General features: G+C 36.2%; 1 protein-coding gene across 10 annotated transcripts in view; it reads right to left on the reverse strand.

Moving 5' to 3' along the window:
* The window catches only part of KMT2E (lysine methyltransferase 2E (inactive)), an 87,216-nt gene extending 63,330 nt beyond the window's left edge, over positions 1–23,886 (reverse strand). For 2 of the 10 annotated variants that reach the window (XM_023737070.1, XM_023737069.1), the window contains exons 1-2: positions 23,541–23,870; positions 2,146–2,218 (exon numbers count right to left, since the gene is read on the reverse strand). The gene's annotated coding sequence lies outside the window, so the exon portion shown is untranslated. Of the gene's footprint in view, positions 1–28; positions 3,668–23,540 lie in introns of those variants that run through there. The other 8 variants (XM_023737066.1, XM_023737065.1, XM_004382614.3 and 5 more) reach the window with 7 other exon arrangements.
* Between the last annotated feature and the right edge of the window lie 36 nt (positions 23,887–23,922).

The raw sequence follows: 23,922 nt of genomic DNA on the forward strand, positions 1-23,922 counted from the left end.
AACAACAATTTTTCTAATTTAAACGCACTGTATTGTTGTTTTGAGTTGTCGTCAAGTCAATTCTGATTCATGGCAACCCCGTGTGCAGAATAGAACTGCTCCATATGGTTTTCAAGGCTGTGGTCTTTCAGCAGCAGATCACCAGGCCTGTCTTCGGAGGCACCTCTGGGTGGGTTTCAGCTAGTAGTTGAGTGCTTAACCATTTGCGCCATGCCAGGGACTCCAAACTCGCTAAATAACGCTTGCTATATGTATTGGTTGTGAACAGGTTACAACAACGATAAAGAACAACTTAGGAAGAAAATAGATATAATCTTATAAAATGAACTACAGCTAACAGTCAAAACTGTCCCTTATAGGGGGAAAAATACTAAAACAGGGCAATAAGGTAATGATAGTGGCTTAAACACTCAAAGAAAACTTGCCTTTACTTTTAAATCATGTATAACTAGAAAGAACTATTAAATTACAAGTTGTCATAATAAAAATATACAATAGTAGGCAATTGCACCTAAAGGTTAAAAGCATAAGCTTTATATCCTGCCTCCACCACTTACTCAAGATCTGTGAGCTAGGCAAGTTATTTTAACCTCTCTAAGCATTAGTTTCATTGTTTATAAAAATGGGACTTATCTTCACAGAATTTCTGAGAAAAAAATGAAATAATGAACATAAAGCATTTCATACAATGCTATACACAATTAGCAATCAATAAGTGGTAGATTCGTATCAAAAGTTGCTCTTATTTCATCACAAAAATACGTGGACAGAAAAACTCCAGCTCTCACTTAAAGAGAATCCGCTAATATCTTTTAAAAATAATTATGGTTCTCTACTTGCTATGTTTTTACACTGCTCCACTAAATTAAAATGCTCCCCCAAAGACAATTAGAGCAAGGTGAAAAACAGGAAAAGTTGCCCTACCTTCTTTTCTATACCTGTGACCACATTAGAGTTACTTCATAAAAGCCTTATTTTTAGCCTGCAAAGAGCTATGAAATATCCAAATGGCAAAATGCAAGCAATGTACAAAAACTGCAAGTTTGTTCTATTCAAATGTTACATCATTCTGTATTTCCTTAAAATGCTGAAGACTTGGACCTAACAACAGGTAACTACTGCAATATTTTTAAAAGATTCTCTTCCTTTTCGTAGCATCTAAACAGAAGTTTTCTTCAGCTCAGTTTACCTTTAAGTGAAGCTCATTTGAAGTTTTATATGTTAGGTATATGTTCTTAGATATTTAACTGTACACTTGTTTACTAGAGGCAGAAACTGGAAAACAGAAATCAAGTTATCATGTATTCTTTCAGGTAAATGGAGTAATATTTTCAATCTAAAAGAATCCGTGTGGGTATGCATCTACTAACGTGTCCTTTCCTACAAATATACAATCATCAGTAAACACTGAGCTCTTTCTAAATAGCCATGAAGGGCTTGCCTATCTTGGACAATGGTTATATTTGTGTGATTACTATCCAACCCTGCACAGTGCCTGGAACGTAACAGGAACTCTACAAATGACTAAGGAATGAATTAGAGCACCTGGGATGAAACTGTAGCCCAAATGCGTTGTCAACCTACACAATTAAGTGCTTTAAAAACAACTAACAGCATCTTCTCCAGAAACGCATTGCTCTAAAAACACAGAATCTTACCACCAGGATAAAGATACATCATCACATCTAAAACAGAGCTAGACTCCGAATTTGATTCAATAGGGAAGATCCCAGGAATTTACTCACAAGAGGTCAGATAACAAGAGAGCGTATCTATTTAGACCATAAGATGACAAATATGTCACTATATTCATTAATACCAAAAAGCTCTATGGCCAGAAAGCTCACCCTACTTAAAAATCCAGCTGGTACTTAATAAAATCATATATTCATTAGGGTCACTGTGTCTTAAAAAAAGGGGGAGGGGGGAGCTAATATATATAGTAAGCAGAAAAGATGTGAGCTTATAACACAGGTATATGTAAAGGGAGAAAAGTAAATTCAACACAATCCAAACAAATACTACAAAGCTTTCACATCTTATATGTGAATCACAAAACTGGCCATCCAACAAGCAAATAAGATATACACAAAATACACTGAGAATAAATGTCAGCCATTAAAGAAATAATATAAAAAGAAATACCATGAGATGTCTGGTAAATCTGAGGTCCAAGAAAGAATAAATGTCTTCACAAAACCTGCTATCCAGAATAGACCTAGAAACCAAGTGAACATAGGGAGTATTGAGCTATTTTTCAAGTGACAAAGTTACAGGTACTTTTGACTAATATGGTACCTAAAACCAAACGAATTCCACAAAGGCAGCAGCTAACTCTTACAAGAATAAAATTGTTCCTCACTTTTCTACACAAAAGAGTATAAGCACGTGTAAAGGCAACAATCAAGGCTAAATACCAAATTAAACTAAGAAGAAACTGGGAAACCATGATATTAAAAGCAAATTTGGTAAAGCAAAGACAACAATATTAGACACACGCAAAAGTCCCAAAATCAAACCAAAGAACCCTAAACTAGGAAAAATGAGATAAAGACACGGAAAAGCAATTAAAGTAGAAAACAGTCTATCAGAAAAAGTGGTAGAGGCTGCTTTTAAAACCATGTTAAAAAGTAAAGAAAACAAAAATACCACTGAGAAGATGAATATGACATGCAAAAGGTAGAAAGGACGAAAACACGAATAAAAAATTTTTCTGAAACTACAAATAACAGGGCCTGATCGCCCATAACCTCTTTGAGGAAAAAGTCATTTATTGTTATCTTTCCGTCCTTTATAAGCAACTACACAGTGCTCAATAAATACTTGAAATTAAATTAATGATTATATTTTGGATAGTATATCACTTAAAGAATAAGCAAATGAATTTTTGGCTGAATTACTAACGGAAATGAAATAAAGAAACTTGAAATTATGAGAGACCATCCACCCAAGATTCCCTTATAAAGTAGAAATTAAACTACCCTCATTATACATTTAAGATTTTAAATTTATAGCAGCTGACTAAAGTATAATAAAAAGAATACTGTTTGACCAAGATCCATTCTTAAGCTGTTGTTGTTGGGTGCCACTGAGTCGATTCTGACTCACAGCGACCTCATCTGACTGGTAGAACTGCCCCATAGGGTTTTCTGAGGCTGTAATCTTTACTGAAGCAGACTGCCAGGTCTTTCTCCCATGAAGCCTCCATTTCATTGCTCTGGGCTCAACTGTAAATGGAGGTTGGTCTGGTTGATGATCTTACAGTTTAAATCTTATAATCACAAGTCTATTAATAGATTATTCCTGGTAATCAAAACAGTAAATAAATATCAGACACTTAAAAGCTAAAAAGAAAATTTGACAACAGAATGAGTTATATATTTCTCCAACAAGGTTAATATCAATATCAGATAGTGTTCCATGAACAGTTAACTGATTGATACTCAAACCTCTCAAACCTCTCCAACCACTGGCTATAATAAAGACAGCAAATACTGAGTGCTTTCAATGTTTAATCCTAACAAGCCTATAAGGTAAGTACAATTATCACCTTCATTTTACAGATGAGGCAGAGGGTTTGAACTTGTCCAAAGTTCCACAGCTACAGATAGCACAGTCAGGATTTGAACTCTAACAGTTTGATTCCAGAGCCAACACACTAGTTTGTCTGAAATTAAAATTTGCAAGGTGACTGGTAAAATAAGTAGTCTAGAATTTACAGTTAAGGAAAAATAATTGACAATGATCTCTCTCAAAAAGGGACAGTTTATGGTTCTGTAAGACAGTTTTAAAAGCTTCACTGTACCATATTTAGTACAATACTAACCAATTGTTACTACTAAATTAGGTATCAAAGTAGCAACGCTTCAGCAGTCACACTCTGCCACTTACTAAAAACAGCTATTAATAATAGCTACTTATTCTCTAGGAACCTTAGCTTCCTCATCCGTAAATGGGAGTAATCATTCAGAATATGTTTCTGAATTGTTTCAAGGATTGTGTGTGCCACTTTAGTTAAGTGTTAGCTCTTATTACCAGGTAAAATTCTTGGGAATTAAATACTTGGCAAAAGTTCTTAAAAGATGGGTACCAGAGAACAATTCCCACCAAATATATTTGTAAAAGTCAAAATATTAAGAGTTGCTGATCTATTCCAAAGTCCATTCTTGTCAGTAAAGGAGAAAGGATGCTTCTGTGTTGTATTGCAAGTTCAGAGAATATGTTAGGAGTAATTCCACTTAAAAATTCAAAGGCCAAATCCCTTTATTACAAACTCCAAACACATTTATTATTCAATTATTTTCTTAAGATGATATTCTGTGTACGTAGTAAAATAAACAGGTCACCTAAACCCTGAAAGGTCCCTGGGTGGCACAAATCGACTACTAACCTGAAGGTTGGCAGTTTGAACACATGGAAGAAAGGTCTGGCAATCTATTTCTGTAAAGATTACAGCCAAGAAACTCTATGGAGCAGTTCTATAACGCATGGAGTCACCATGAGTTGGAATCGACTCAATGGCAATGGGTTTTGTTTTGGTTTTTGGACCCTGAAATCCATTTTATAGAATTTTGGTCAAAAGATTTGCTCTGATAAGATTAGAATATTTAAAGAATAAACTAATGGCAAAGCTCATGATATGTTCACCTAGTGAGCATCAAACCATCCTTATCTAATCAAGGATGAGGCACTTTTCCAAATCAGTCAGTATTTTTTGAAACTCCATACTGGCTTAACTTGAGAATCAAAGTAATGTATCAAGAGCAACACTGTAAAAGTTTTAAAACCTATGTTTAAAAAAAAAAATGCAAGTATAAATTTGATATAGTGAACAAAAACTTGTTCTATATCTTGATTGTAGTGGTGGATACAGGAACCTACACATGTGATACAACTGCACAGAACTATACACACACACTGACACACACAAATGAGTACAAGTAAAACTGGGGAAATGTGAATAAGATGGGTAGATTGTATCAATGTCAATATCCTGGTTGTGATACTGTACTAGTTTTGCAAGATGTTACCATTGAGGGACATAAGAATACACAGATACTCTGTATTACTTCTAAAACTGCACTTGAACTTACAATTTTGTCAAAATAAGAATTAGCTTTAAAAAATGATGTTAAAATTACGGCCTTCAAGCTTTTTTTTTTTTTTTTAAAGCCTTGGCAGTACCTTTCCTATGTGAAATCTTGCACAGAAATCTAAGCATCTATCCTGGTTCTATGAAGAAAGGTAGTTTCAATCTCCTATCCTTTTCTAATGATTGCTAATGTCAAACTGAAGTGCTCTGTTAAGGAGGCCACAGCCAGATATAATGGGAGAATACCACAACTGATCAGTGATGTCTGTCAAGGGGTACAGTAGGTACCTTAAATTTGCTATGTCTGTAGTTAAAGATGATGGTAGGGGGAATGTACCTGCTTACACATTCTCCTAACAGTTATTACATGGAAAGTCTAAGGCTTCCTGAAGAATAGTCTGAAATTCAACGGCTAAAAGAAAATACTGACTCAAAATGTGACATGAAAAACTTGTTTCACTGGTAAATTCTACTTGTCCAAAGGGCAGAAAAGAATATTCTTTCCAAAAAGTAGTGGTAAAGTGTGTTTTAATTTAAAAAAAAAAAAAAAAAAAAGACCTGTAAATATTAGCCACTGCACCAGGGCTCCTGTAAATATCCCACCAAAACAAAACCCACTGCCGTCGAGTTGATTCTGACTCATAGTGACCCTACAGGACAGAGGAGAACCGCCCCATAGTTTTCTCCCGCAGAGCGGCTGATGCGTTCCAACCACTGACCTTTTGGTTGGCAGCCAAGTGCTTTAACCACTGTACCACCAGGGCTCCTTTGCTGTAAATATAGTTATCTTTCATTCACTCAACCTATATACTCTATTAGGCTCATTCATTATTACTTTTTTAGGCTTTAAATAAGTATGTCACCAGTTAAGGGCAGCAGGCAACAATTTTATTCTCTCTTTACTTTAACCTCAAACAAAACAACATCCTCGCTCTCCAGGGTTAACTAAGCATTCATCTACCACTAGTTGAACTTCTTTCACACTAGAGAAATTGAGTCCTTCCCCTCTTTCCTTCTCTAAAAACAATGTGCACCCAAATTTAATTTACAGGATTGAAATTCTTTTTTTCTAATCCTACAGTCTACATTTTATCTTAGACCTGGGCAACCAGAATAATTTTTTAAGTAATTTCTCTCCCTATTCTAACTTGACCTTTCAAACTAGTGGTTCCCAAACATAGATCCACAAATTGCTATTATTTTTTACACCCAGGGTAGGGGTGGGTGTTGAGACTCAACGACAGAACCCTAGGCCATACCTCAGAGATTCTGATTCAGTAGATCTAGGATGTAGCCTGGATATGTTATTTAAAAAAAAAAAAAAAAAAAAGACATTCTCTCCATTGCTCTATTGTGGAACTACTGTTTATAACATTGGACAAAATATACTTCAACAGTCACTAGTTTCTTCATTACTTTGCTCTATTCAAAAAAGCACAGTAGTTCACAGTAATCCTAATTATGACATTATCTGAGGTTACCATGTTCCATACTGATTACTTCAATACATAAATTATTTTAATATTCCTTTCACTATTGTTGGCATACTCTTGCTCATTCCCCTTCAAATTTTCTCAAGTCAGTTTCCTTCCCTTTTATATCCATCTCACTCAATAAAAATACTTTTTTTAATTGTGCTTTAGATGAAGGTTTACAGAGCAAACTAGTTTCTTATTAAACAATTAATATACATATTGTTTAGTGACATTAGTTGCCAACCCCTCAGTCAAAATCTTATTAAAACTTCAAGGATCATTTAAGTACCACTGCTTCCTTGAAGCCTTCCCAACTTAGGTATCTCTGCTACAAAGCCAGCTTTGAGATCTCTAGTAGATCAACCACCAGAGGACTGTTTCCTCATCTGCTAAAAAAAAAAAAAAAGTTTAACTAGGTTATCTCAAATTACTGTTCCAACTATAAAACCTGTTCCACATATGTTCCCTTCCTAAGCTTCCAAAGAATGCATTTCATATACATGTATCTCACTGTTTATATTTTGACAAGTACTATTTTTAAACACCTGGTAGTTATTTATCTTCCACAACTAGATAATCCACTTCACTCTATAGCAAGAACTGAGGTATTTCTATCTCTCAAAGCCTGGCTCTGTGGTGGCTCCTGAGACATGACCTAAATTATTCTTGATTAAACCATGTTTTCCCTCTCTAACACATTCATGATCTCCCACCTTCAGAAGAATATTAATCTTTAAAAAAATAAAACTGCCACTGAAGAACGTTAGTGACTGATCTCCTTCTGCAACTTTTTTCAAATTGCTTCTCTTTCTTTTATTACCCAAAAATGCAGTTGTTCCCCAAGACTCAGCCTTCTCCATTATGTTTCCCATCAATCTTAGATTTAACCATTCTTTCCTGTCTGATTTTCTATTCCCAGTCACCTCTATGATACATATCTATTCAAGTATCTGCCATCACTTCAAAAATCAAACAAACCTTCCAAATGATTCTTTCCCACATGCCTTCTTCCATTCCATTTCCTATTAGTACCCTCATTCTTCCAGCTCTTTTACTCATTCTTTCCTTCAGCCTCCTATCATATTCAGTCTTTTGTACCTCCTCAGTGTTGCAGAGTCATTTTTCCTCAGTCTCCATGATTCCCACCCAAATCCTGATAAGCATCATCATCTGAATAATTTCCAACATCGACAACCCTTCCAACTTGTCACCAGAGGAAATAAAAGTTCTGAGCACCTTGTCTCTAAATAATGCAAAAAATCTTTGGTGTTGTTTAAGCATTTTCTTCCGGATTATGGCAACTATGTTATTACTTCCAAAGATAATAAAAGCACCTCAAACTCATTCAACATATTTGCTGAGCATACACTATGTTCTGAATAATAGGTGCTGGGGCATTAGCAGTGAACAAAATTAAGCTGCTCTTACCCATTACCATCGAGTCGATTCCGACTCATAGCCATCCTAGAGGACAGAGTAGTACTGCCCCATAGGTTTTCCAAGGAGCGCCTGGTGGATTAGAACTGCCAACCTTTCGGTTAGCAGCTATAGCTCTTAACCACTATGCCACCAGGGTTTCCAAGCTGCTATTAAGGCACTTGAAATGAGCTAGAGCAATCCAATATACTCAAGGATACCTCAGAGTAGTTTTCTTAAGTAGCCGCTCTTGATTAATGATTTGTGTGTTCTCATTACCGTGCCCAAGAATTAGTCCTTTATAAGGATCAATAGAAAGCTATGTAGATTTTTTAAATGGCTAACTTACATGGTATACTTTTAAAAACAATCTATTTTGGAGCCAAAAACTTGAAGTCAAATTCTTGATCAGCCACTGTTTAGCTAAATGACCCTAAGAAATCTCTCTCTAGACCTCTCCTGAAAAATGGGTAAAGCATCTACTTCACAGACTTATTGTGCACAGTAAATAGATAAATATACTGTACATACTCATTTATTAATGCTCACTCTCTTGCCTCTCAAAAGTAATGAAATGAAGATTACATTATTCAATTATAACCAATTCCAATCCCTATACTATTGACCACCGAGGCCACTCAAACAAAGAACAGCAGTTCCATCATTTTATCTGATAAGTAATCTTAGTATCTCACATGCATTTAAAATATTTACTATAAAATCCTAAACGTAAAGGGTAACCAGTATGTTAGCGCAGCTTAATTTCTAAGTATTTAACAACCTATAAAATCAGCAAGGGGCCAAAATCAATAAAAAAAGAAAAAACTACATGTAAAGACTTTCCATGTTCAAACCATTTACTTTTACAGGATTTTCCCATGTCCTTTAATCCCAAGACTCAGGGTATTCAAAGACCAACTTCTTCCTCTTAATATATTAATATAAATGGAAAAACAAAACCTGGAAAAGGAAGGACTAGTGTATTGTCAACTAGAGAGTTGAAGCTTGGAAAAAAAGGTCTGTGCACCATACCCTCAAAAATGAATCATGGCTACCACTTTACACACAGTTGGATAGCTTTTATCAGAAAAATGGAAAACAACAAGTGTTGGTGAGGATTTGGAGAAATTGGAACCCTCATCCATCGCTGGTGGGAATATAAAATGGGACAGCTGACGCAGAAAACATTTTTGGAGTTCCTCAAAAAGTTAAACATAGAATTACCATACAACCCAGCAATTGTACTCCTAGGTATATATATACCCAACATAACTGAAAGCAGGGACTCAGACAGATAACTTGCACACCAAAGTTCACTGCAGTATTTTTCACAATAGCCAAAATGTGGAGACAACATGTATCCATCAACAGATGAATAGACAAACAAAATGTGGTATATCCATACCCATCAAACCCATTGCCGTCCAGTCGATTCTGACTCCTAGCGACCCTACAGGACAGAAAAGAACTGCCCCCATAGGGTTTCTGAGGCTATAAATCTTTTAAGGGAAGCAGAATGCCACATCTTTCTCCCACGGAGCAGCTGGTGGGTTCGAAACGTCGATCTTCCGATTAGCAGCCAAGGGCTTAACCACTGCAACCAGGGCTCAATGGAATATTATTCTGCCATAAAGAGGAATGAAGCTCTGATACATGCTACAGCATAGATGAACCTTGAAAACATTATGCTGAGTGAAATAAGTCAGAAACAAAAGGACAAATATTGTATGATTGCACTTTTATGAAATACCTAGAATAGGCAAAGGCAGAGAAACAGAAGTTTATTAGTGGTGACCAAGAGCTGGAAGGAGGGGAAAACAGGGAGTTACTTCTTGCTTAAGGGATACTAAGCTTCTGTTTGAGATAATGAAAAACATTTGGAAATGGACAGTGGTGATGGTTGCTCAACATGGTGAATGTGATTAATGACACTGATTTTTACACTTAAAAATGGTCAAAATGGCAAATGTTTTGTTATATATTTTACCACAATAAAAATAAATTATGGAATTAACAGATGTAAGTATTAGGGAAAATACTCATACATGCAAATTTCATTAACTTATTTTATGCCTTGTTCAAGATGAGCTTTTAAAGTAGCCTGTCTTCTGGCTAAGACACATGAAGAAATGCTCACGATCATTAGCCATTAGAGAAATGCAGATCAAAACTACAATGAGATATCATCTCACCCCAACAAGGCTAGCCTTAATCCAAAAAACACAAAACAATAAATGCTGAAGAGGTTGTGGAGAGACTGGAACACTTATACACTGCTGGTGGGAATGTAAAACGGTACAACCACTTTGGAAATCGATCTGGCGCTTCCTTAAAAAGCTAGAAATAGAAGTACCATACGATCCAGCTATCCCACTCCTTGGAATATATCCTAGAGAAATAAAAGCCATCACACGAATAGATATATGCACACCCATGTTCACTGCACCACTGTTCACAACAGCAAAAAGATGGAAACAATGTAGGTGCCTACCAACAGATGAATGGATAAACAAATTGTGGTATATCCACACAATGGAATACTACACAACGATAAAGAACAATGATCGAGCCGTAAAACATCATATAACATGGAGGAAACTGGAACTTATTATGCTGAGTGAATTTAGTCAGTCACAGAATACTGTATAAGACCATTATTACAAGAACTCATGAAAAGGTTTAAACGCAGAAGAAAACATTCTTTGATGGTTACGAGGGTGGGGAGGGAGGGTGAGGGTTATTTACTAACTAGATAGTAAATAAGATTCATTTTAGGCGAAGGGAAGGACAGCACACACTACAGGGGAAGTCAGCACAACTGGACTAAACCAAAGCTAAGAAGTTTCCTGAATACAATCAAACACTTTGAGAGACAGAGTAGCAGAGGTAGGGGTCTGGCGACCATGCTTTCAGGGGACATCTATGTCAACTGGCATAACAAAGCTTATTAAGAAAATGTTCTGTATCCTACTTTGGCGAGTGGCGTCTAGGGTCTTAAAAGCTTGCAAGCGGCCATCTAAGACGCATCAATTGGTCCCAACCACCTGGAGTAAAGGAGAATGAAGAACACCAAAGACACAAGGAAAGTAGTAGCCCAAGAGACAGAAAGGGCCACATAAACGAGAGACTTCATCATCCTGAGACCAGAAGAACTAGATGGTGCCCAGCTACCACCGATGACCGCCCTGACAGGGAACACAAACAGAGAGTCCCTGATGGAGCAGCAGAAAGATGGGATGCAGAACTCAAATTCTAGTAAGAAGACCACACTTAATGGTCTGAGACTGGAGGTACCCCGGAAAGCACAGTCCCTGGATTCTCTATCAGCCCAGAACTAAAACAATTTCCGAGGCCAACTCTTCAGACAGGGATTGGACTGGACTGTGGGACATAAAGTGGTACTCGTGAGGAGTGTGCCTCTTAGCTCAAGTAGATACAAGAGACCAAACGGTCAGCTTCTGTCCAGAGGTGAGATGGGAAGGCAGAGAGGGTTAGGAGCTGGTTGAAAGGACATGGGGAATCAGGGACAGAAAGGAGGAGTGTGTTGTCACAGAATGGGGTGGGCAATTAGGGTCACATAACAATGTGTGTATAAAATTTTATATGGGAGACTAACTTGAAATGTAAACTTCATTTAGACTACAACAATAAAAAAATACAATAAAGTAGCCTGTCTTCAACAAAGCATATAATCACTGAGAAACTTTATAATAAAGGGAAAAATGATAAGAAAAATAAAATGATGTCAGGAATGAGGTCGGGAGATACAACGAGTGCTATAAGGGACCAGTACATTCCTAAGTTTGTCTTTAAGTCGAAACAGTTAGGTATGGTTCTAACATCAGTCAGTCAAATGTTTGTCTTACTGTATTGGAAAAATACATAAACTTCATTATAAAGAGTGATCACCTCAGCATATGAGAGAGCCTAGGGATAGGAATCAGATTCACTTTTTTACAGAAACAATTACAGCAGAAACAGCTGTAGAACTTACTAAGAATTTTACACATTAACTCACTGAATTCTTGGAACAATCCTATGAGATAGGCACTATTATTATCTTCATTTTGCAGATCAAGAAACTAAGGTACAAAAAGGTTAAGTACCTTGCCCAAGCTATTATGACCAGGTTTGAGTGTAGTCAAACCAAAGCTATCTGGTTCTAGTCTCTATTCTTAACCTAACCAATACTGCCTCTAAAGAAGTACTGTCTGAGTTCTTCTAAATTTTTCTTTTAATAAACATGTATTGCCTTTATAATCTTAAGAATTAAAAGAGGAAAAATAAGCACATTCTATTATGTCACTACCCAAGCAAACTTTTCAGTAGCCCTCCCATAGAGTCCATACTCTTTAATCCTGGCATTCAAGGCTCACCACAATTTGATCCATTCTAGTATTGCTGTAATTCCAATCCAAGACCATTTGCAAATAACCCATGTGTTTTAGAAAACCAACAGATCATCCTGAACTGGGATGCAGAGAAGCAGTGAACATGAAGAGTCTGTCATTGCTCAAAGATTAGTTCTCCCTCATTCAGAGACTCCAAAAATAGTGGCCTGGTTTCTCAAGAGAAGAATCAGCAAGGTATCTTGGAAAAGTATTAAGCGCGAAGCACCTAACTTTTGGTCCCTGATCAATTATTATCTAACTATATGACTTTGGGAAAGGTATTTAACCTCTCTGGGGCTCCATCTCCCTGTAAAATAAAAGAGAATGGCTAGCAGTGTAAAAAACATCTGAGACCGGTACTAACGTGCAGATTCAAGGGCCTACTCTAAAGATGTGATTCCACAGGTCTGGCATGGGGCTCTAGAATGCTCATTTTAGTAAGTACTCTATGTAATTGATACAGGTGGTCGCTGAACCACAATATGAAATATTTAACTAAAATATCTCATAAATTAATTCTAACTCTAGTGTCTTAATTCTCTTCAGTCAATAGTGTCCTACTGTCTTTACATGTCCACACTAGAATGGGGGTTCTGGTCTGAGAGAAAATCCTCTAGCTAATCGTGAGGCTTGATTCGGTACCTTTTACCCTATAATTTTTTTAAACAGTAGGATCAGATTTGGTAGTAGTACAAACTGAACCTTCATTCACCTCTTGAGGCACAGTTGGATACAGTCAATACAATGGAGTTTTTTTTTTAATTCAATCAAGAGTCTACAAAATGCTTAGTAAGGCAGTCTGCAGATTACAACCAACTGCTGTAAAGCCTATTACATTAAAAATTCAAGGTACATACAATGGTTCATAATAACAAAACAGGTGCTACTTTGCAATGTGCATCAATACATTATTATTATTACTGTATCATTATGTTAAAGATATTTTACTGTATCTGGAAGTGTTTGATTTTTTTATGCATAGAAAGGTACACTATATACTATAACAAACATTTGACTAACCAATGTTAGATAGAACCATACCTAACTGTTTCGACTTAAGCACAAGTTAGACTTAAAAACAAATTTACGAACGGAACTCGTTTGTAATCTGGGGATTGCCTGTACCCACTTTTTTTTCCAATATCATTAATCCTCACTGTTCCAAAGTAAGATCATCCTCATTTTTTTCAGAAGGAAATGCTAAGTTTGAGAGAACATAATCTCCACTCTATTATTCGTAAGTCTCAAAACTTTCTCCTCCCACTCCTTCTGAAAATTTCCAAAGAAATTATTTTTATTCAGTAAGTTACCCATTGCCCAAAATCAGTGTAACATTCATTTTATCACCGAAATTCATTATCAACATTTTGCTATTACTGAAAGGAAATATATCAAAATTATGAGAGTGGTACATGTGTAGTGAAAGTTTGAATAAGTATTTCCCCCTTTCTCGTCCCTTTCTTGCTAAACTTTTCTACAATGAGTATGTCTCTTTTTGTTACAAGGTTCCAAAACATACATTGTTTTGTTCTAAGTGTTAGATATTTGATGCTCTGCTGTATTACATATACCACCGCACCAATCCCTTTTTAAAAACCAATTACATATATGTAAAAACAAAATTTGCCTCAGTGATTTCAGAAAAGTATTTTACTTAAAAAAATATTGCTTGAAGGATTTTTTTAATGGAGGGAGGAGATTCTCACCACAATTACAATAGTTATTTTTAGCCTTGTCTCAGAAACCAAACTGCAGCCATTAGTAGAAAATCATAAACCTAAACAATACAAATGTAATTCAAGTCTCACTTAGCAATAATTCTAAAAACTAAATGAGGATTTGGAACCACATCATTTTTATGAAGGAATTTAACAATATAAGTATTAAATTTCTTCTGTGTTCTAGATTTCAAATCAGACTGCCATCCAACAAACTATTCCAAATCCCATTTGCATGGAAAACTGTGCAGGAAAATACTAATAAAATTTATCTACACTTTTTTTTTTCCTTAAAATTTCTTTCACTTAAGGTTGTGGAATAACTTGAAGCCTCATCCACTGCTGGTGGGAATATAAAATGTTACAGCCGCTATAGAAAACCATGTGGCAGTTCCTCAAAATATTGAACATAAAACTACCATATGACCTAGCAATCTCAATCCTAGTATATATCCATAAGAAGTGAAGGCAGACCAAAAAGGCAGCATTTGCCCAAAAGCAAAATTTAGAAGGCAGGACGGGGCAATAAAGCTGGGCTAATGCAAATGGGAAACCCAGGTAGGAAGAGGGGAGAGTGCTGACACTCTGAGGGGATTGCAACTAATGTCACAGAACAAGCTGTGTATAAACTGTTGAATGAGAAACTAATTTGCTCTGTAAACTTTCACCTAAATCACAATAAAATTAAAAAAAAAAAAGTGAAGGCAAGAACACAAACAGAAACCTTACACCAATGTTTATTGAAGCACTTTTCACAACAGCCAAACGATGCAAACAAAATGTTCATCTAGGTATGAATGGATAAACAAAATGTAGTACATACACACAATAGAATAGTATTCAGCCATAAAGAAAAATGAGCTTCTGATACATGCCACTACATGGATGAACCTTGAAAACACTGTGCTGAATGAAATGACTCAGTGGCAAAAAGACAAATATTGTAATGATCTAACTTATAAAAAAATAAGCAAATACAAAGAAACCAAAGATTATTAGTGGTTTCAGGGGTGGACGGAGAGGTAAAGAAGGAGTTTTTGCTTAGGGGGCACTGAGTTTATCTTAACAGTGGTAGAATGATTTGGAAAAGGATAGCAAGAATGTTGCACAACTAGAAGAATGTAATTCAAGTCACTGAATTGTACATGAAGAAATTGTGGAGATGTCGTTTTTATGCATATTTTCACCACTATAAAAAAAATTTCTTTCATTTGTTGTGATCACAAAAGTGACCCATTTGCATTACAGAAAAATCAGAAGAGAAAAGCAAGAAAATGAAACTCGCACAACCCCAAGTACCTAAAAACAAACACTTAAAAACTTTGGTGTATTTGCAATCTTTATAGTAAAAACTTATTCAGGCAAGAATCATAAATAGATGCTAAATCTAGGAAAGGAAAGTTTAATGGTGAACAGAATATTTGCACAATCTCAAAGCATCTCCACACAAATAATTTAACGACCACAAAAGGAAAAATAGTAACAATATAATGGAGAAACTATTCAACAACTTAACCTTAAGTATTAAATCTTACAAATTGCATAACCTGACTCTAACATGATGAAGATTTTAAATCTTGATCAAACCCAAATTGAGGGGCATTGTATAAATAATGGGCCCACCATTTATAAAAGATAAAGACTAAGGAACTGTTCTTGATTAAAGAAAACTAAAGAGACAGGAAAACCAAACGCAGGATACAATGCTGGATTAGTTATTGTACCACAAGAAATACATAAAGGACATACCGGGACAAGTGATAAAATTGGAATATGGATTATACACTAGATAAAATTAATACATCAATGCTAAATTTTCAGTATTTGACAACTACTTTGGTTATGTAAGAAAACGTTTTTGTTCCTGGGAAATGTGTACTAAAATATTTAGCGTTGTAAAGGGTCATGACATACGCAATCTTCTCTCAAATGGTTTAGAAAAAAGTTTTTTACATGTATGAGAAAATAATAAAGTGTGGCAAAAAATGTTAAAAACCAGGGAATCCAGGTGAACAATATAAAAGAGACTTTTGTACTACTCATATAACTGTCCTGTAAGTTTGAAATTATTTCAAAATAAAAAGTTTGAACAAAAAACCCGGTATGTACATATAGCATTCAACTTATGTTATATATATTTGTATTTTTTTAATAAAAAATAGGACCATCTGTTTGATAACCAATTATTTAGTTTTGGAAGCCCTCCCAAGTACATCTGAACGTCTATGGATTCCTTGAAAAAGGCTATTGTTTCCAGGCAAATTAAAGGTGTCCTTCTCTTGTTCTCCATCCAAGGAAACACCTCCATACTCACTCCACCATCATGTCCTTAACCAAAAATAAAACCAAACCTGTTGTGGTGGAGTCGATTCTAACTCATAGCGACCCTATAGTATTGAGAACTGCCCCACAGAGTTTCCAAAGAGTGGCTGGTGGATTCAAATTGCTAACCTTTTGGTTAGCTGCAGATCTATTAATCGCTGCTAATTAAAGAGTCAAGATGGAGAAAAGTGGCTATCTGACAAATTTCCAATTCCTGTGAGGGCCATCTATACTTTCTTTTTAAAAGTTCTTACATATCCCTATATATTCTTTACTTAAGCTAGCTAGAGCTGATTTCTGCTTCTTGCATCCAAACAAACGCTAAAACAAAAACAGCAGGCTTTTGAGAGGTAGAAATAAACTATGAACTCCCTCAAGGCAGGGATGTTCTTTTCTCTATAGATAGGTGCCCTTGGTACAGGGAAATAGTAGCTACTCACATTTACCTTTTGTCTGTGCTTCAGAAATATTATTTTGGTGGGGTCTTCAAGATTTAAGATGTAATAAACTGTCAATTCAACCAATTAAGCAACTTCATTTAAAGAGAAGAAGCAGAAAAGCAAATAATTCCAAAAGGAACAGTCTTATTTTCTGAGAAGAGCTACTATGGATCAGGTCAATCTCAACATTTTATTTACAGCTATTGGAGCACAATTCTAACCATTCAAATCAGTCACATCAAGAATCTCCATCATGCCCGGCTACCACCGCTGACTGCTCTGACCAGGATCACAACAGAGGGTTCTGGACAGAGCTGGAGAAGGATGTAGAGCATAATTCTAACTCACAAAAAAAAAAAAAAAGACCAGATTTACTGGCCTAAAGGAGACTGGAGAAACCCCGAGAGTATGGCCCCCAGACACCCTTTTAGCTCAGTGGTAAAGTTACCTTCGATGTTCACTGATCAGCCTGCGAGTGGACAGCCCCGTAAAACCAAATGAGACTAACGAGGTACAGGAGTCCAGTGACAAGGCCCAGAAGGCGGAAGGGGAGTAGGAAGCTGATGATAGGGAACACAAAATAGAGTAAGGATATTGTTGATGTGTTGTGAGATTGTTAACCATTGTCATAGGGCAACATTTGTATTAACTGTCAAATGGGAGACTATTTTGTCCTGTAAGCCTTCATCTTAAGTGAGAATAACAGCATAATTAGAAGAGCGTAGTCAATGTCACTTAAATGTGTATGTAAAAAAAATTTTTGAAATGGCGTATCTTTGGCTATGTGTATTTTCACCAAAAAAAAAAAAAAAAAAAAAAGTTGAGTATTTAGAGGGTTAAAATGTTGTGGGGTTGTTAACCAATGTCATAAAACAGCATGTGTGTTACTGTTACATGAGAAACTATCTGTTCTGTAAGCCTTCACCTGAAGTACAATAAAATATTAAAAAAAAAAAAAAAAAAAAAAAGAATCTCCATCATCTGCCACATCATTAGAGAGGAAATGGGTTTTCAAAATCCCGAACCTTGTATTTCTTTAAATGATAAAGCAAGATAATAAAAAGAATTCAAGAGGTCTTTCTGTAAACTCAAAAACAAACTATTATATCTTATTATTAGTCTATGAAATAAGAATATAAAAATATTAGAAGAGTGTATCTTTTTCACATGTATTTTCCTGATATGTGAACCTTTGAAAACCAAAACTGCGTTTTCCTGACAATATCTTAAGTAGTGGTGGTCAATCCTTTCCACTATATTCCTCAGTCTCTGCTAAAAAACCATTGGCACTAGGCTTGACCTTATTCTTACAACAAAAAGTGAGACAAATGGGAAAACATGTAACGTTTAAATTTATTTAACTCAAATACGGTTAAAATAATTTATCACGGTAAATTTTAGTTAAGTCTTTAAATAGAAATTATATTTCAAATATCCTTTGAAAACAAAAGTTAACATAAATGAAAAAACTTTTTCATTTTTCAGGTCTCAGATAAAATGTTAGGTTACATAATCATGTAAATTTTTTAATTATTTTACAAATATGACAAACCAAAATTAATTCAATCCCACTATCATATCTTAGCTTTCTGCTATAGACTCAGACTTTAAATGCTGCAACTAAATTGGCTATAACATAGGTATGGTTACTCAGTATTACCTCTCTCAATAATAAACTTTAGGACCAAGTATGTTTCTTCCATTGGATTAACTCTAAATTAAGCAATCATCTACGAGCTCTTAGGAAATTACCTCTCTTCTCCAATTGCTGTATAAATAGAATAAAGAAAGTTACACAAATTATTTTTTTCTCATGTTGACTTGTATACAAGGCCTTTCTTAAACCTAGATTTCACATCTAGACAGTTTTAAAATGCAAAAATAAATATTTTTATTTAAGATGTTGATGGATAAGTAGTTGAGTATTTACTCATTAAAAGGTATAATGTCTGTTTTGATGGTGTCTTAACGCAACACATCAAAAATGAATTCTGTGGTTAATCTGTTGCATTGAAATGCCCAGCATCCCAAAAAGTGAGCAAATAGTTTTAGTAAATAACCAAGTCAGATTTCTGACAAAGCTGTAAAATACACCTAACAATACAAAAATAGCTTTCTTAAACTTTCTTAAAATTTGATTTATGAGTTATCCGTGAGGAAAAAAAGGCATTAATTTCTTATCTAAGCAAAAATTGTGTATTAAGTGAAATATAAGACCAACTGTTTTCTTGACTAAGATCAAAATAAAAGGCATCCTCAATGGCTAATGAAAATTTCTCACATTTTAAAAGATACAAATAAGATCTAATCAACTTAGCCTGAGTAATGACCATTTGATTTTTGTATAGCACTTAGCACAGGTGGTCACAATAACAAAAAACAATTTGCATCATAATATGATTAATTCCCACCTCTTTATAAAATACTCATTGTTTAATCAGACTAGCAAGATTGTAAGTATTGTCCACAAATTTAGTGTAGTAAACCATTCTGAACCAAAAACACTGCTTTTCCATATTAAATAAATTTTAGGTAATACAAAAAATGATCCTTCCAATACTAAAAAAAAATAAGGCTCCTCCCAATATGGGTACATTACCAAAAAAAAAAAAAAAAAAAAAAAATTTGAGCCACTCCAATTCAAAACCCAGCCTAAAATCTAGCTAACACATACAGAAATACTTCAAATAGTATTCCTCTTTTTATTGTCAGTCAACACAAAAAATATTTTACTATAGAAATACAATATAATTCCATACTCAATATTACAAAAAAAAGTCTTATAAAATACAAGTATTTTAGGATTTATTCTAATACATAACAAGGAACTTGTCATTCTAATCACCCTGAATATCTGAGATGTCGATGCGTTCTCTTAAGCGAAGGCATTAAATCAAAAAAAAAACTCAGCACCTACAATCTGCTAAGAATAAAATCTTCAGAGATGAAAGCTATTACGTATTATGAAAGTATTTTAAGAATAATAAACAGCATGCTAATATTTTCTAAGCAGTTTTTGATAGCTTTTCAAAATTCCATTGGTTTTATACATTTTAAACACAATATAATAGGACACATTTAAGGCCCAGTAGTAACTTACAGAAAAGCAGAGCTGTTAAAATTTACATAATACATCTTTAAAAATAAAACCACAGGTTTCTTTGAGAGACTGATGCATGAAAACTGGTACATTCATCTTCGAAATTACGAAGTCAATTTAAGAAGTTATAATTTCCCTAAGACCACCACAGTGTTACTAAGATATGTATTGAGGCAAGAATTTCTCCTAATTTATTAACCGACTTTCCTCCCTACTTCCTCATTTTTAGATCAAAAAAGTCCTAGCTTACTGTGAAATATATGGCAAAGATTCTCTGGCTAGAAGCTGTGAAATAAGCAAGCCAAAATTGTAGGAGTTATCAAAATACCATACATGTAAAGGCTCTAAACTTAAACCGGGATCAAAGAGGTTCTTCAATTTACACTGACAACAAAAGAGGAGTTTGATCAAAATGTAGTCTCTAAAAATAAAATCTGCTCTCCAATTACTTACATTTCCTGAAAATCTTAAACAGATAAACAATTAATCCGCCCCCCACTCCCAAACTCAGCTATCCTAAGAACAAAGACCATTTGACTAGTTTTTCCCCAAGGGATCGAATGTTTCAAAACTCTCTGGGAACAAAAATTATGCTTAACCTATTCATAAATTTGCCTCCACAATCCTAATTTAAAACATACATAGTCAATTGGGATATACACTGATCGAAAACATTTACAGTCATGTCATTTATAAAGTATCACTGTAAATAAAGTACACTATACTAACATGGGCAGTCTCATTTTACAGGAACCAAAACACATCAAAAGAAACAATAAATAAAAAAACAAAGGAACCAAAAAACCCAAAGCCAGCCAGTATGAAGGAAGCAAACAGACTGAAGGCAGCTTTGCTAACTCCTTGTAATTTCTAACTTGGTATTTTTTGTACAAAGTCAAATAAGGCCAATTGCTTTATGCGTCTAAATCTGACCAACGTCACTATCAAGAAAAACACGGGCATAGGGTATTCACTGCTGTGGATACACAAACCGATTTCCATTAGAGTATACTGATTTCATAGCTTAGATAGTAAATTTAAACTATCACAAATCTTAACCACCTACCCTATTAAATAAGTGCACAATCTTTACACAGCAGTGAAGGACGTGTATTTATATGCTCACTCAGAACCTAAAAATAAGTACTGACCCAAATCCTTACACACTCTGCTACTACCCACCTTCATTTTATAATCAAATATTTCAAAGCTTCTAAGCAAGGCTGTGTGCACAGCAAGTCTTCCATGATGAAACTCATACATGCAAAATCCCTAAACCAGTTATTTCAATAATTATTTTTGTAGAATAGAACCTTATCATCTAACTAGCTCATATGTCCACCATATTAAGTGAATTATGCTCTAAAACATTTACAATGGAATAAGAGAATATACTCTCAAACCTTTTTAAGTAGTACTGTACTGAAAAGCATTCATCCTTCATTTGCTCCATAATCGGAATGGTCATTAAATGCCATTAATGGCCTACTCATATCTCACTGCTTAGTTCATGCCAAAAAAGAGACTCAACTTCCCACTACAGAAATAAATTCTAATCATTCACACTTTTAAAAATAGTTAAATAACACAATTTAATTTTCTGTCTTAATCTATAAGATTCTGAAAATAGCATAAAATGGATTCAAGACCCTATATGGCATGGCTTTTAGGGAGGGTCTATCAAAACAGACTTAATTCCACAATCCCATAATAAATGGGCATGTTTTGGGGGCATGGGGGAGTGGGAAGAAATCATGTACTAAAAAGTCTTACTTTTTTACTTACATAATCATGGAAGTATTCTGTAAGAATAAAAAGGCAGCAAAGCATGGAGCTTCACTTTATCAAATACACAGTCAACTTAATACATGGGAAAAATAGGTGCAAAAATAATAGTTGGAGAAATAGCATCTCAACAGCGATGAATTAACAGGTTTAGGCTTGTTCGTACAGCTCCCTAAAAAATTAATCTGAAATAGAGTACAAAAACCAAATTCATAAAACAGCTCAAGAGTTGAATGGGAAACGTTTTACTCGAGATCAAAATGTCTAATGATATACAATAGGCTGCACTTATATACACTTGTTAAACATTTTACTTTAGCATATTGAATAAAGATGCTTGGATTAAACCAAACAAAAACTATTACTTGTCCTCAAATAAGTGTTTAAGAGCACCTATGCCCACCACTGAAATTTCCAAGGATACCCAAGTGTTATTTTTTTCAAAAGTGGTGTCATTTTATTTGCCTCTCAGGAAAAAAAAAGCGAATAAAATGAACTAACTACAGTACAGCATTGCAATCTGCAGTAAAATCAACACATTTTTGTAAACGGTTTGGGAAAGAAAAAAAGCCCAGTCTTTTCATGTAAACATAATAACCCTGTAATATGCTGCAGACAAACGCACTGCATGGGGTGTGGAGGACCCGAGCTGATTAGATTACCACAACATCAGCCTGGGGCCGCCATTTTTAGAATCTGTAAAGGACAAAAGAGGGAAATTTCAGTTTTTACTCCCCATCTCGTAAATTAAAGAAATAAACTGGAATGTTTTCTAATTAGGTATTGACGTCTTCGACCTAGAGTTGAACGCACCTCACGTAATTCTCTCCAAGGTCTCCAAAACTCCAAACACCTAACATTATTCACATCTCTAAAAAAGGAACAGGCAAAATGGGGTTTCTTCTAGAGCTAACTCTGGAGATTTTTCTTTGACTTTAAATTGTATCATTCTTAAGACAGAGTCCAGCAAGAACGGCCCTATACGGAACTAAAACCAGTGGAAGAGAGCACCCGGATTGTTTTTTCTCTCCCCCTCCCCCATTTAGCACAGTGAACCGTTTGTTTCTCGTCTGTGTCCGAAGCCACGGTGTTTGTGCCAACCCCTCGGTCAAAATAAGCTTTTCTGAAATGTGCCATATTGTGGATTATGAGCCTCCGGTACAGTAGAGAACGGCGATAATGCGAGGGGAGTGGGGAGGAGACTGAGAACGCTGGGTAGGGGGGTGACCACCTGAGGGGCGGGTTTACCCTCTCCAGGAGAGGGTGAGGTGCTGTCTCCTTCTCCCACAAAGATATGCCCCGGGGGTTCTTTTTGCCCCCTTCGTACTTACGAGAAAATTATATCAGAGACTGCCAGTCAAGAAATGGCAGAAGAAAATGGGGCCTCCACGGGTTGCCAGCACCTGAACAAGATGCGGCTGAGACGAGAGCTAGCAGCTCCTGGGACCACTCCGACACAAACCCTACCAACAGTCACAAGCCTCCCTCCTCACCCAAGCGGCCTTAACCTGCTGCCAATGAGGAGTGCGCCCCCTCCCTAACTCCCACTCTCAAGGGGGTTTAACTGCCAGTTTCCCCTTCCCCAACCCCAAAACCCGCCATAATGCTCCGTTTCTAGGAACAGGGAAGAAAAAAGATAAATCTGATTGAACAAGCAACGTCTTGCTCCAGTAAAAACACCTGAGAATCAACGTCGACTACCTCCCGGAAGGATGAAGATGAGAAATCCCCCTCCCGCTTGAAACACAAGTCCCCCCACCCCGCAAACCCATGAACTCCCAGAGAGACGACCGGCACTGACCTGTGATGTTCACACAGCAGACACCCGAACCCCCGTTATTTGCTCGACCCCCAGGGAGTCTCTCCACACCTCCGCGATCAGGGGACCCCCGATAGCAGTCACTGCGGATTCAGGACCCGGCTCCACACACCCCCTCCCCAAACAGCAGCGCGCAGCCTCTTCACCAGCGATTGAGGAGTAGGGGAGGGGGCACCCAGTCAGTCAGCAGGAACGCAGAGGCGACGGCGATGCTGCTCTGAGTGTCTATACCCCCTCTGTTACCGCTCCCGAACTCAGGCACAGTCTCCGACTCGGCCCCCTGCGCCCGCTCAGTGTCACTGCCTCTCGCTCTGGGAAAATGGCGGCGGCGGCGGCGGCCGCGGCGGCGGCGGCGGCGGCGGCG

Source organism: Trichechus manatus, unplaced genomic scaffold (genome assembly GCF_000243295.1).
Source record: "Trichechus manatus latirostris isolate Lorelei unplaced genomic scaffold, TriManLat1.0 scaffold00096, whole genome shotgun sequence".
In the NCBI taxonomy this organism is placed as follows: Eukaryota; Metazoa; Chordata; class Mammalia; order Sirenia; family Trichechidae; genus Trichechus; species Trichechus manatus.